Raw genomic sequence first — 13,056 nt, forward strand, 5'->3', positions numbered from 1 at the left:
ACAACAACAACACAATAAGAAATATAAAAGTAGCCAAAGAGATAGAGCAAGCAATGTGGGGCGAGTGACAGGGCAGTGGAAGGCAGTTGCTTCTCCATTTTTGGGCTGTTGTAAAAGTCAAGCGAAATAATATTTTCCGGGTAACAGGCAAAGGCACAAAAACCAGCAGCAACAACAACTAAGAGCGAAAAAAAAATTGGCTGGAAAGCGCCGTCACATGCCACGCCCCCAGTCCACAAGTAAAAACCCTCATTACTTCAAGCGTAACATTGAAAAAAGCAGAAGAGAAGAGAGAGAGAGAGAGAGAGAGATAGAGAGAGAAGCAGAGAGCAGAGCAGATGCTGCGGCTGTAAGGACGAGCTGAACTTGTGACCATCATTGTAGGCAATTTGCAAAAATAGCAACGATTTGTTGTTGTTGTTGTTGTTGTTGTGGCAGGCAGCAAAGTTAGTTTAAAGGAAATCAAAATAAAAATCATAAAAATGCACAACGTGGCGCGCGTTTGTTAAACTGCCTGGCCAAGGCACTGCGCGAGGGAGAGAGAGGCACAGAACGCGTGTGAGTGAGCAGACGAAAGAGTCAAGCGCGTCGCAGACAAAGACAAAAATTGTTGCCTTGGCACAAAGATGAAAAGTTGTTGCTGTTTATGGCGGAAGTAGATAATGCCAAAGATGAACAAGGCGAAGGCGCTTGGCAATGCCAGTCACACAGCGGGAGAGAGAGTGAGAGAGATAGAGACTCTCAAAAAGTGAGCTAGAGAAATGAAGCTTAAGGGTCGACGTTGGGGTCTATAATTTTGCCATTACAAAACAATAGTAAAAACAAACTGCAACAAAGTTTACAGTCAGCTAGAGAGAGAGAGAGAGAGAGAAAGCGAGAGAGCGGGAAGACGTGAGGCAGGGACGCAGCCAGTGGGGCGTGTGTAAGTAGACAGGCAGTAAGACACTGAGCGCTTTGCTGCATGAACACATTGTCGCATTATGCGCAATTATTGTCGCAATTATGGCCCAGACAATTGTCAGTTTTGGCGCTAGTTTCTGAGCCAAAAGTCGAAGTCAAAGTTGGGCTAGTGCCATGCATAAAGCAAACAGCATAGGAGCAGTCTCAGCTATGGCTAATCAACAATGTCAGCCGCACACGTTCAAGAGGCAAACCTTTACGTGCGATAAGCATTAACACACACACAAACAAACACACACACACACCCATCCAGAAAGGCCATCCGGCAAATGTTGCCATCAAACGCATCGATAAAGTCAACAGTGGAGCGTGCTCGGAGCGGCTCGGCCGCGTGACTAGCCACTGGGGAGCTGGTGCGACTGTTGGAGGCCTACGCAAAGTTCAGCTGTTTTGTCACTTATTCACAGCACATTAAACAATTTGCTTTTTACGCCGGCCAATAACAACAACAAGGAGAAAAGCAGCCCAGATGCCTGGCCCTGGCCCTGGGCTCTGGGCCCTGCCAGGCCATCGTCTAGATGGGGCTCTGCTGCCTAGCCAACCGCACATTTTAATTGTTCTCGTCATGAACATGTCATAAAGCAAATCAGATTAAATGCGTCACTTATTATTGTGTGCCCGGGCACAGAGATGCCAGCCAGCCTAGCCTAACGGCTTATATATATATATATATAAGTATGTGTGTGTGAACTCTGTTAACTGCGGTCAAATGTGCTGAGCATATCGCGTCGATTGAGGGGGCCACACCGGGCGGCAGCATATCGCTTTTATTGCATATTACCTACTCGAGGCTGGCACAGTGGGGCCAATGCGTCGAACATGTATGCTAAGCGAAAATAAAATATTACTAATGAATACTTAAGCACTTTATGCTGTGCTTAGCCAGAATATAGGCACTCTAAAGCAGCTCGTGAAATCTGTTTATGTATCGAAAACGTTTCTTGCCTGAGGTTTTCAATAAGTTAACCGCAGCTCAGGTTGGCAGATGGAACAGAATGTGGATTAAACTTATTCAAAGGCTTATTCACCTTAGCCTCAAATCTGCCTTAGCCACTATAGATATTAATAGAGTCGTCTTTAGAAGCAAATGGCTTAGGAAATTCGTTGCGGAAAAAGTGAACATTAAATAATTAGCTCAGTTCCTTAACTCAGCTCTAATTGATTGGCTAAGCACTGTGATAAGTATCTGCTGTAGTCGGCTACTTTGCTCCACTGTGCAACACACAGAAGCCACCCCTCTGTTGGTCGTCAGTCAACTGCAGGTTAACTCCTCATGTTAGCAATTGCTGCTGGTGTTAACTCGCATGTTAGATTGTGCGTGCTGCTTAATTAGTTGCAAACTGTTTCCATCATAGCAGCCGCACACATGCATGGGTCAGAGCACCCTCACCCTCACCCTCCCCCCTCTCTCGCTCTGTGCCCCACGCCTCCCTCTGCATGTTAAGCTAACGTTTTGGCCTGAGGTACTTTGCGTAAGGTGTCTGCAACTTTTCGCGTCGCTGAAACATTGAAAGCAGTTTGTCCAGGCCTGAAGCAGTTTGATACGATTCCGGTTCCGGTTCCGGCTTCAGTTCCGTTTCGGTTATCTTTTTAATCGCTGTGCACCGAATATATTGATTTCTAATATTGATGCAATCCCATTTTGGAAATTTGCATACCAAATTCTGATTGCTGAGGGACTTTGAGACAGGCACAGAGAAAGCTGATTTCAAAAGTCATGTGTTCTTGCTGCTGTTGTTGTTGTTGTTGTTGTTTTTTGTTTTGTTTGGCAGTCACACACAATGAAAATCGACAGGAGGGTGGAACTGACTGGCAGACTGGCAGGAGGCGGAGCTGCTACGCTGCCACTTGACGCGCGCCGGCAACAGTCGATTAGTTACACAGACCAACAGAGAGACACAGAGAGCGAGGGAGAGAGAGAGAGAGAGAGACTCAGACACATACGGATATCGACAGATAGTGCTTTTTGTTCTGTGTAATCACAGCAGCATTGGCAGCAGCAGCAGTGGCAGCAGCAATGGCAATTTACAAAATGAAAACATAAAATAATAAATACGATTTGACAGCGAACTATTGTAGATATAGTCGTATATTTGTGGAGAGTAGGGGAAATGGGATAATGTGCTGGCATCGATGCCCGTATGAGAGTGAGTGTGTGTGTGTGTGTGTGTAGGGAACAGCATCTACATAATCATATTATGCTTGACTGGCACGACAAACCAAGCGCACAAATGTGGGTCCAACTGCATTGAGCTGCCAGCCCAAAAACAGGACACAGCAGGGACAGAGCGAGTGGGAGAGAGGGAGAGGCGAGAGAGCGAGTGAGCAGAGATTCAAGTAATTTGACAGGCGACATACATTTCACGTGCTGCACACACACACAGACAGACAGATAGTCAGAGAGTTGGACAGATAGACATATAGATATATATATATATATATATATATATATATATATATATAGAGTGAGAGAGAGAGAGAGAGAGTGAGGGCAGGGAACAGCTGCGCAAATCTGTTAGCCAGTGAATTGATGAGGGGCAGAGGCGATAAAAAGGCTTGCGAATTGCCTCCTCAATGCTCGATGCTCGATGCTGCTCGTGCCCGAGTTCAGTTTTTGGCCTGCGCGCTGCATGATATGGGCCAGAAACAGACAGTTGGAGCGACAGTGCCACCTGGCAGCTGCCAAAATTGCAAAATTGAAATTGAAATGCGAGTGCTGTAACGACTGAGCTGCACACACACGCACGCACACACTGAGACACACTCATGTACACGCATGCATAATACGCATACGCAACGTATGCAGTTGGCCTCGTCTGCGTGGCTGTCGCAAAGACAAGCCAAAGCAATTAATGTAATGAGCAGCAGCATGTCAGTCGCAATGTCGACGTCAACATTTTTGCACAAGAATTTTCAATCAACAGCCGCATTCACACCGCTCGAGAGGGTAGCAGCGGCGCGGGGCGCTTACATGCCACGTAATGTGCTAAGGTGTCCAATGTAATTGTTAAAAACCCAGCTACTTAAGTGCAATGTGCCCATGTGTCTGTCTCTCTGTCTGTCTCTCTGTCTGTGTGCTCTACAAACAAAAAGTCCAATCAGCCCTGCATTAATAAGACTCAGCCCGAGCTGCGGGCGAGCCACCCTCGTTGTGTTTTTTTCTTATGTTTGTGTGGAGTGCTCGCATTCATTTGCATTTATGTTTTATGCCAACTAATTTGAAGCTCTGTCAGCGCAAACAAAACAAAATCAGCGTCAGCCTCCGCTCACTCTGACTGACACGCAGGTGGCAAGCTGCCTGGCGTAGGCGTCCAAGTGCATTTTGAGTTGCTGTTGCTGCTGTTGCTGCAACAAAAGGCAACAGACGGTGGCGGCAGCGGCACACATACGCATACAATATGCATACTCATTAGTTTGGAGTGGTTCCGTCAACATAAGATGCCACGCCCGCCGCTACATACGCCTCCATATCATCATCTAGTTGTCGACTTGTCAGTCAGTCTTCATCATCATCAGCGGCAACATTCTCAATCCCAGTCAGCTTTTGCTGCTTCTATTTGTCAGTCAGTCTGTCTGCCGCCCGCCTCCCTGCCACACTCGGTGTCTGCCTCTATTTCTGTTTGTCCCGCTCCAAAATAAACAAACTCTTTTGCGCCTGCCTCGCCTTTTAAGTTGCAGCCAATTGTTATTGCCTGCTGCAACTTATGCAGCCCTTTTTTCCAGCTCATAAATTTGTTTTTTTCTTCCTCTGCTTCTGTCTTCGGTCTGCCGTCTCATTCGCATATTATGCTGCATCTCTTTCTTTGGAGCCGTCGCATTTCGCGCTGCTTCTTGCTCCTCTTCTGACTGGCTTTCAATGTCAACCGGCGCAGCGGCTTTTGTTTGACGTCGTGCTCTCGGCCTCATGAATAACTGATTAAAACCTTTTTGCTTCTTTTTTTTTCGCTGAAATGAGGCTGACTGAATGACTGCTGGGCTGGTGGTGTGGCGGTGCGGTGGCTCGCTATTTTCGGTGGTGCACAGCCAGCGCTTTCATTTTAAATGACTTGCTGACTCCGGCGCCGGACAGGGAAGTGCAGCGTCACCAGCGAGCGCAGCGCATTACTCGCCTATTGTGGCCTGCTGCGATGATAAATAGCTGCTTTATGGCTAGAAATTATCAAACTAACTGCTAAACGGCCAAGACTGATGATGGCGCTGTCAATTAAGGCAAGGCCATATAATATATTTCCTATGCTATTATAAGAGAAAACTGTTATACAGCAGTCGAGCAGTTAGCAGTCGAGACAACTAAGCTTGAGTAGTAAACACTGTCTAAACCCTCTGCCAAGTTTCTGCGTAAACAAGCTATGATTAGTGCTCTTATAGAAACTGTTATACTGTTGATTATTCATCTCAGGTGATTTAAGTACAGCCCTAAACCAACTGCCATATAATTTCAGCAAAGCTCTCTAGCACCTGCCAATCGAATCCATCTTAACCTTAGCTCTTCATAAAACTCGTCCTCTAGTTTCTTTATGATGCATCAATTCTGGCGAACTTTTGTCGTTACATCGCACTTTCACATGCTGTTATACCAAAAGTTTATAACACCTGTACAAGGCAGTCCATAAAGTCCTTCAAAGCCCGCATGTGAGTCGGCACAGCTGCTGCACCATTGCCATGCGAAGTTCTGTTTTGTAATAGGTTTTCTATTTTTTTTTTGTTGACAACTGTTATACAAAAGTTTCATACGCAACCATAATTTCGAGATTTTCAGCTGCATAAATTTCACATTTAACAGCTTACGAGTTGCAGCAATTCCCACTATCATTGAATCCAATTTTACCAAAGACCCGCGCGCGCCCTTCTGGCCAACTGTTTCGACTCATAAATACAACATTATTTTCACAGTAAATCGCAGCGATTGTCGACGTCTTCGTCTTCGCCTGTCTGTGCGCGTCTCAATTCACTGCACATTTTGCAAATAACAATCGCATTTTTTGAATAATTCAAATCCACTTTGTTGCCTCACGCTCTGCGTCTTAGCGCCTCTCCGTCCCACTGTCCTTTTTGTCTGATTGTCCGTCCGCTAGTTCCTTCGCTCGTTCTGCCAACCATTTTGTTCTTTTCTCTACATTTTTTGCTGCTTTTGAATCGTGCAAAACGCTGTGGCATAAGAAAAGCCCGAGCCGGAGCCGGAGCCGGAGCTGGAGCCGTCAACTGGCAAGCGAATGTTTTTTTGTTGCCTCTGTTGGGGCAGCATAAAAAATGTATAGCATAGTTTTCTGCGTTCGCACAGCACACACACACACACACACACACACACACACGCACACCCACAGACAGCTGTGCTACTACTATTATTAAGCTGTGCATCATTTATGCCAGTTTTTTAGTTGCCTCGCACTTTCGCATTTAAATTAATAATATTTAAATTTTACGTTTTAAATTAAAAACCAAATTGCGCAACGGCTACGTTTAACCCGAACCTGCGTCTCCACTCGACGGCTATTTCATTTAGTTGAGTTGAGTCGCTCGAATGATAGAAAGACCGGACCGTGGCCACAATTCAAAAATCAATTTTCATTTGCAAAAACGATTACATTCACATTCATTCAATGTTCGTTGGTTCGCAGTTCTTTTTCGCCCAGCCGCCCCACCGCCCCGTCTCTATCAATTTTTTCCATATGTGTATGTGTGCGACTGTAGGTTGTTGTTGTGTTTGGTGCGCTGTGCTATCGGTTCTCTTACACTCGAATGAACTTTTATTCAATTTGCAAAGCAACCACAAGCTGCACAATAGCCGTTTTAAACACTCAACCAACCAGCGAACCAGCGACTGCCAAGCGAACGACCATTTCGTCATTTCGTTAGCGGGGGCCGTTGGACGGCAAGCGGCCCGCCCGGAACTCAACCCGCTGCTTAACCTCAGTGGCAGTTCGGCACTGACATTTGCATGTCCAACTGTCTGCACTTTTCCGTCCTTCATTTAAATGCGGCGGCTGCATGCGGAGGCTGAGCGCTGCCAACCGACTAAAATATTCTCTCTCCTGTGCATCGCAATTTTCGTGCGTTGAATCCTTATCAACTTCCTTAAACGCTTTTTTCGGAATGCATTTATTCATGTGCTGGCTACAATTTGTTATGACTGTTATACAAAAAATAAACTGTTATACTGTTATACAGCAACAACTGTTATACTCGACAAAAAGCTGTTCTACAAGTAATGTGCGACAAATATGCATGGAACATGGCTCCATTTTAATACTGACGCATACATCAGCTTCAGCCACCCTTCGCATAATGGGCCAACTAAAGACTAGGAAGAAAAGGAAAAGAAAGAATAGGGGAAGAAAAAAAAACAATAAGTATGTAAAAATGAAACAAATACATAATAAACAAAACAATGGCGAAGGGCAGCGACGGCAGCAAACAAAAGAATGCGCTCGTAAAACCGAGATTTAGGCCGTGCCACATTTGTGACCAAAAATATATATAGAGAAGCAGAAGCAGGAGCAGGAGCCGGAGCCGGAGCAGGAGCAGGAGAATGGCACAGGAAGCAGCCAGAGAGGAGCAGCAGCAGCCGCATAAAGGGAAGCTTGGGGTCCTGCTCATTTTATGCGCTAACTGAATCAGCCCGACAACCATTAACTGAGGCCATTTTATTCAATTTTGCTGTCCCCTGCCCGCCTCCTGCCCCACAGAAGAGAATAGCAACAACAACAACAATACAAAAAGGACAACAGCCGAGCGGAAAACGGAAGTGTGTACGCAGGTTATGCAGGAGTTGAAACTGAAGCCGAAGCTGTAGCTAGAGCTGGACTTGGCCCAGACTGGCTGCTGCTGCTGCTGCTGCTGTTACTGTTGCGGCTGCTGCTGCTGCTGCTGCTACGTGTGACAATAATAAAAGTTTTTATTGCCGTCGCACACAGCTGCGGCTACTGGGCCAGTACGTAGCACGCAGTACGTAGAGTGGATCTAGAAATTAGCCCCTGCCGTCTGAGCCAATTTCGTCATACACACCGTGCATGTACCTCGCCTCGCCTGGCCTCACCTCGCCTGGCCACAGTGTAATCTCCGTCGTAAATTTCGTCTGACAATGTTTGAAAAATGCCAGAGACCGAGAGTCCGAAACAGAATTCCTAACGGCCAGAGCACTAAGGCAAACTAAGCTATTGTTCCGTAAAAGGGAATTATCAACAAACAGATCTATTATACTCACATAGATCATATTGCATTGAGCAGGTGCCACGGCTTAAAATTAAGATAATTCATTTATTTTTAATTACGACAAATCGCAGATAAGCTCAAGTCCCACAGCTGAATTAGCTGCAATAGAAAGTGTTCCAAAGATAGTTTTTAATATATGCTTTAGTCAGCTGTTATACAGACTGGCAATGCTGATAGAAGATTTAAGTATAACAGTTCAGTCGAATCGTATATGGTGAGTTTCTAACACTGCCAATTGTTATACTGTTATACATATGCTCACAAAGCTGTTATACTGTTATACAGTCCTCAGAGTAGCGCCAAGTAAATTTTACTCCTAGTTTTTAATACATGCTTTAGTCAGTCAGTTATACAGGCTAGCAATGCTGATAGAAGATTTAAGTATAACAGTTCAGTCGAATCGTATATGGTGCGTTTCTAACACTGCCAATTGTTATACTGTTATACAGTCCTCAGAGTAGCGCCAAGTAAATTTTACTCCTAGTTTTTAATACATGCTTTAGTCAGTCAGTTATACAGGCTGGCAATGCTGATAGAAGATTTAAGTATAACAGTTCAATCTAATCGTATATGGACCGTTGCTAACACTGCCAATTGTTGTTCTGTTATACGAATATGTGTCCTGGTCAACTTGCTCACAAAGCTGTTATACTGTTATACAGTCCTCAGAGTCGTCGCCAAATTAATTTTACTCCTATTTCTTCCAGCTCGATTAAGTAAATAAGTAAAAATGCAGTAAGTAAATTTGAAACGAGTTCATATATATACATCTGTATGTATGTATGAATATAGATAGATGAATATATATAAGAAAAAACATAAGTGAGAAATATGATCAAAATTCATTACATGCACTTTGCAGTCAGCATAACTTAACCAAGTCAAGATTTCTCCGAGGTCGGAAGACACGGACAGGACGCTTGATCCAGGTTTTCTTCAAAAATTTGTAAACCAATGGCCACAAATTCTGATGCTGCCTGCCAGTGATTTCATATAGAATATTTTGCTTCATATAGTAGCGAATGACCGGCTTCATCTGCTCATCGAAGGCAGCCAAACGGATCTGCACGACCCGTGGATGGTCGTCGACGCGTCGAGTCAGCCGCTCGCCCGTCACATCGTCCAGGCCGGGCACTCGGGGCGCCGCTGAGCCCTGATTATAAACGCGGCCAGATGGCGTATGCACGAGCCGATTCTTGAGCATATTTACTATCGCTTCGTCTGGTACGTTCAGATTAAGCACCATGTCCAGATCGACCAGACTCTGTAGGTGTTTAGCCTGCGCCAGATTGCGTGGATATCCGTCCAATATAAAATTGCGGTCCTGCACCTTAAACACTGCCGTGGCAATCACGCCTTGCAACAAATGGTCGGGCACCAACTGACCCCTGCTGATCATCTTGAGAGCATGCTTGCCCAGAATGGTGCCTTGGTGTATGTGCTTTCGCAGTATGTCTCCGGCAGCGATGTGAACAGCGCCAAACGTCTTAACAATCATATCGGACACATAGCCCTTGCCGCTGCCCGGCGGACCCATGATGAGAATACGAAATCCACGCATTCTCGACATCAGGCACAAGCTCACGAACATCAGTTAGCATACGTAGTCAGGCATTAAAACAACGTGTAAACGGCGCTCATCAATTGGATGCGCAAGAGTGACGAAATTAATAATAAATCAATTTCTATTTTGAAAATGTTAAAAATTCTATATGTATAACCAAAATTTTGTATTTTCTCACAAATTATTAAATTGAAAAACAACTGACAAATAGGTAAGAGAAAGTCGGTGCTTGTTTCTCTTTAGAGAACAGAAAGTTGAGCTACTTAAAATGATTCAATTGAAATGCATAACACTTGATAAATAGCTAAAGGAAGTCTGTGCTTCTTTCTCTTTAGAGATAGTTTATGGTCAGGCATAATTGTATTTTCTATGCATGCATAGAAAGTAGAGGATTTCAAGTCAGGCATGCCCTCTCTCTAACAGCTATTTCTATTGGTTCCCAGCACGATTCCGGGTATTACCTAGTCAGGCATGCCCTCTCTCTAGCTATTTCTGTAAGTTTTCCGAATACTCAGATTTTCAAGCACAATTCCAGGTATCTGCTAGTCAGACATGCCTTCTCTCTAATAGCTATCTCTATTGGTTTTCAGAATACTCGTAATTTCAAGCTCGAGTCCGGGTATCTCCCAGTCAAGCATGCCCTCGGCCAATTTAGTTAGCTTCAATTGAAATCCTGTTGACTTAATGGAATTTCCCTCAAGTGGCTGCCAAATACGTTGCAGCGTAATTAGAAATAGTTGAAACCAAGCTTTATACAACTATAGCTTGCCACTAAACTCAAATGACAACGCGAACAAATGATCAAAATGTGAGCGAACAATTTTTTCTTTACGTCCAGGGCCACAGTCCGTGGTCCGGAGGCCCTCAAGTGGCCTACGTGTGTCACATGCACAATGAAACACAGCCAGCTCGTGCCCCAGCTCCCGCCGCCCCATTAGATATCGTCTTTGTTTTTGAAAAATTGTCTACTTCAGTTTAGGAGGGGTCCGCTCCTGCAACGAGAATGGCCATGAAATATAACAGTACTCATTATGTTGGGATTACGATGCAATCAACGCAGAAAAAAGTGTCAGTCAAATAAATCACTCGCCAAACATGAGGAATGGGCACACAGAGGCCGACACAGCCACAGCCACAGCCACACCAACCAAACGCCCACCCACCCCATTGGCAAGGCACCCCCGCACCCGGCACACGACGCTCTGCACGCAATGCGACTTGACAAGAAGCACGCAAAATATATTTTCGGGCCTCTGCACGCTGCCAATGTCAACGCCAAGAGTTCCAACCGTTTGTCTGTCCTTCCGTTCGCTGTGTGCGTGTGTGTGTGTGTGTGTGTGTGGGAGCATAGTTGAAGCTGACAGCGAGCACGACATTGGAATCGGAGAAGGCGTCAACTGAAGCTGCGGCTGTCAGTCCACTTGGTGCGCCAGGATAAATGGCGTTCCTTTTCCTGTTTGTGGCGGCATTTTCCACAGCGCTCGTTTCCTCATTTGCCCCACTTACTTTTCCTTTTAAAGTAACGCATTTCTTTTAATTATGCACCAACCAGACGCCATTTATACATTAAAGTTTTCTTAAAAAAGGGAAAGCCAATCGCTGCTAAGTAACTCATTAATTATGTTCAACAAAGATTTTCTTAAACAAAAATGCAGAAAATGTAACGGAAAAGTGAGGGAGGCGCACTGGGGATGCTATACGAGAGGCTGGTTTATGGGTCTAACACATGGAAATCGCTTGAATGAAGATATTTAGATTGACTTTAAATGCTTTTCAATTGATAATTTATAGTTTAGTTCTCTTTCTAATATTCTTCTGCTGTGCTTCTGTTATCTAGATAATTTTTGATTTTAATTTCTTTGTGTTGTGCTTCTTAAAGTGAAATAGCTAATTTCTGATGCTTATATCCATCTGATGTCCTTCTAGATGTTACTTGAATTCAACTAAGACAAAAATCTCTTCCATTTTCTTTCCTTTTCCATTTTGTCAACCGACTTTTAGTCAAAATATCTGGCTGACCTTTTGCTCTTTACTAGTTATTTGCCGTAACAATTTCCTAATTATTTTCAAATCAAAACTTAAAACTAGCGCTGTGGGTGCCTGGGAATTGTAGTGGCTCTGACTGCTCTTGCTCTTGGCATTGGCGCTCAGTTTCATGTTGGCCCCGCGATAATCATCTCGGAGTCGTGCCAAACTTCATTTTAAACAATTCAACGCGGCCAGCCAACAACAATGGCGCAACAAATGAGCATGCGATTTGCTCCTGCGGCGACTCCTGCCCGTCGCGGCCGTCGCGGCCGTCGCTCTTGGGTTGTACTACTCGCAGCTTATCTCAGTTTCATTACAGTTATTGTCGTTGTCATCAGCTCTGGTGCCATGTGCCACAATGTTGGCCAGAGAATAAAACTTTAAGTTCCTGCTAACCCTACGGGTAACTGTCTTGCCCATTAAAAGCCCCTTTTCCTTTAACCAGTCAGCTCTGCTTACTTCTTAGCTGCAATTTCGCATACACACAACAACAACAACAACAGCAGCAGCAGCAGTAACAGCAACAATATCAACAACAACAACAACAACAGGCAGCAGCAACACTTCCGCTAGCTGCTTGAAATAAAAACTTGATTCAGTGGGGAGCAAGGAGCGTGGACCGTGGAGCGTGGAGCATGGTGTATGGGGAGGCAGCCGCAGCAGCGAGCAATTCTAAGCACCGCAACAAAAGCTGAGCACAGCATCAACATCTAAATGCAATGCCATAGAAAAATGCAAAAAAAAAAAAAAAACTGAAATAAGCGAAAGAAAAAACGCAGTTTCCGTGCGGCGAACAAGCAAAAACAAAAAGCAGCTGGAAAAAAAGCAAAACAAAAAAAACTCAAAAAATATATAAAAATAAAAAATACTTAAGCGTTGCCAGCGTCGATTTGTGCCGCCCACAAGACGCTGGGCGTGCCACGCCTACCAGTGCTGCTTGTGCTATGTGCGCTGGCAGGGGGCGTGGCTGTGCCAGCTTCACACTCGAACACGTAGCAGTTCGCGGCATTCGCCCCCCCCCCCCCCCCTACCGCTGCGTCGCTGCGTGTGGCTGCGTTTTAAGTGCGCCAGCTTAAAAGTATGCTACAAGTTTTTGCATTTGCTTAAAAGCCCGCGTTTTGGGACTCGTTCGAACCAATTTGGCCGTAAATGCCATCAAAATGTATATATAAATTTATATATATTTTTTATTTTCGTATTTTTCGCTTTATTTTCTCTTTTTAGTTTTAAGCATTTCGATGCGTATTTATGCGCTTGCATAAATTGATTTATATACAGCATAGCAATGCAGC

The 13,056-nt window shown here is 44.7% G+C and overlaps 1 protein-coding gene and 1 pseudogene across 7 annotated transcripts in view; one reads left to right on the forward strand and one right to left on the reverse strand.

Moving 5' to 3' along the window:
- Positions 1-13,056, forward strand: part of LOC111602934 (RNA-binding protein Musashi homolog Rbp6) — a 201,522-nt gene that overhangs the window by 153,149 nt on the left and 35,317 nt on the right. The window lies entirely within an intron of this gene.
- LOC111602935 lies at positions 9,020-9,910 on the reverse strand (annotated as a pseudogene).

Source organism: Drosophila hydei, unplaced genomic scaffold (genome assembly GCF_003285905.1).
Source record: "Drosophila hydei strain 15085-1641.00,03,60 unplaced genomic scaffold, DhydRS2 tig00008128-arrow-arrow-pilon, whole genome shotgun sequence".
Taxonomy (NCBI): domain Eukaryota; kingdom Metazoa; phylum Arthropoda; class Insecta; order Diptera; family Drosophilidae; genus Drosophila; species Drosophila hydei.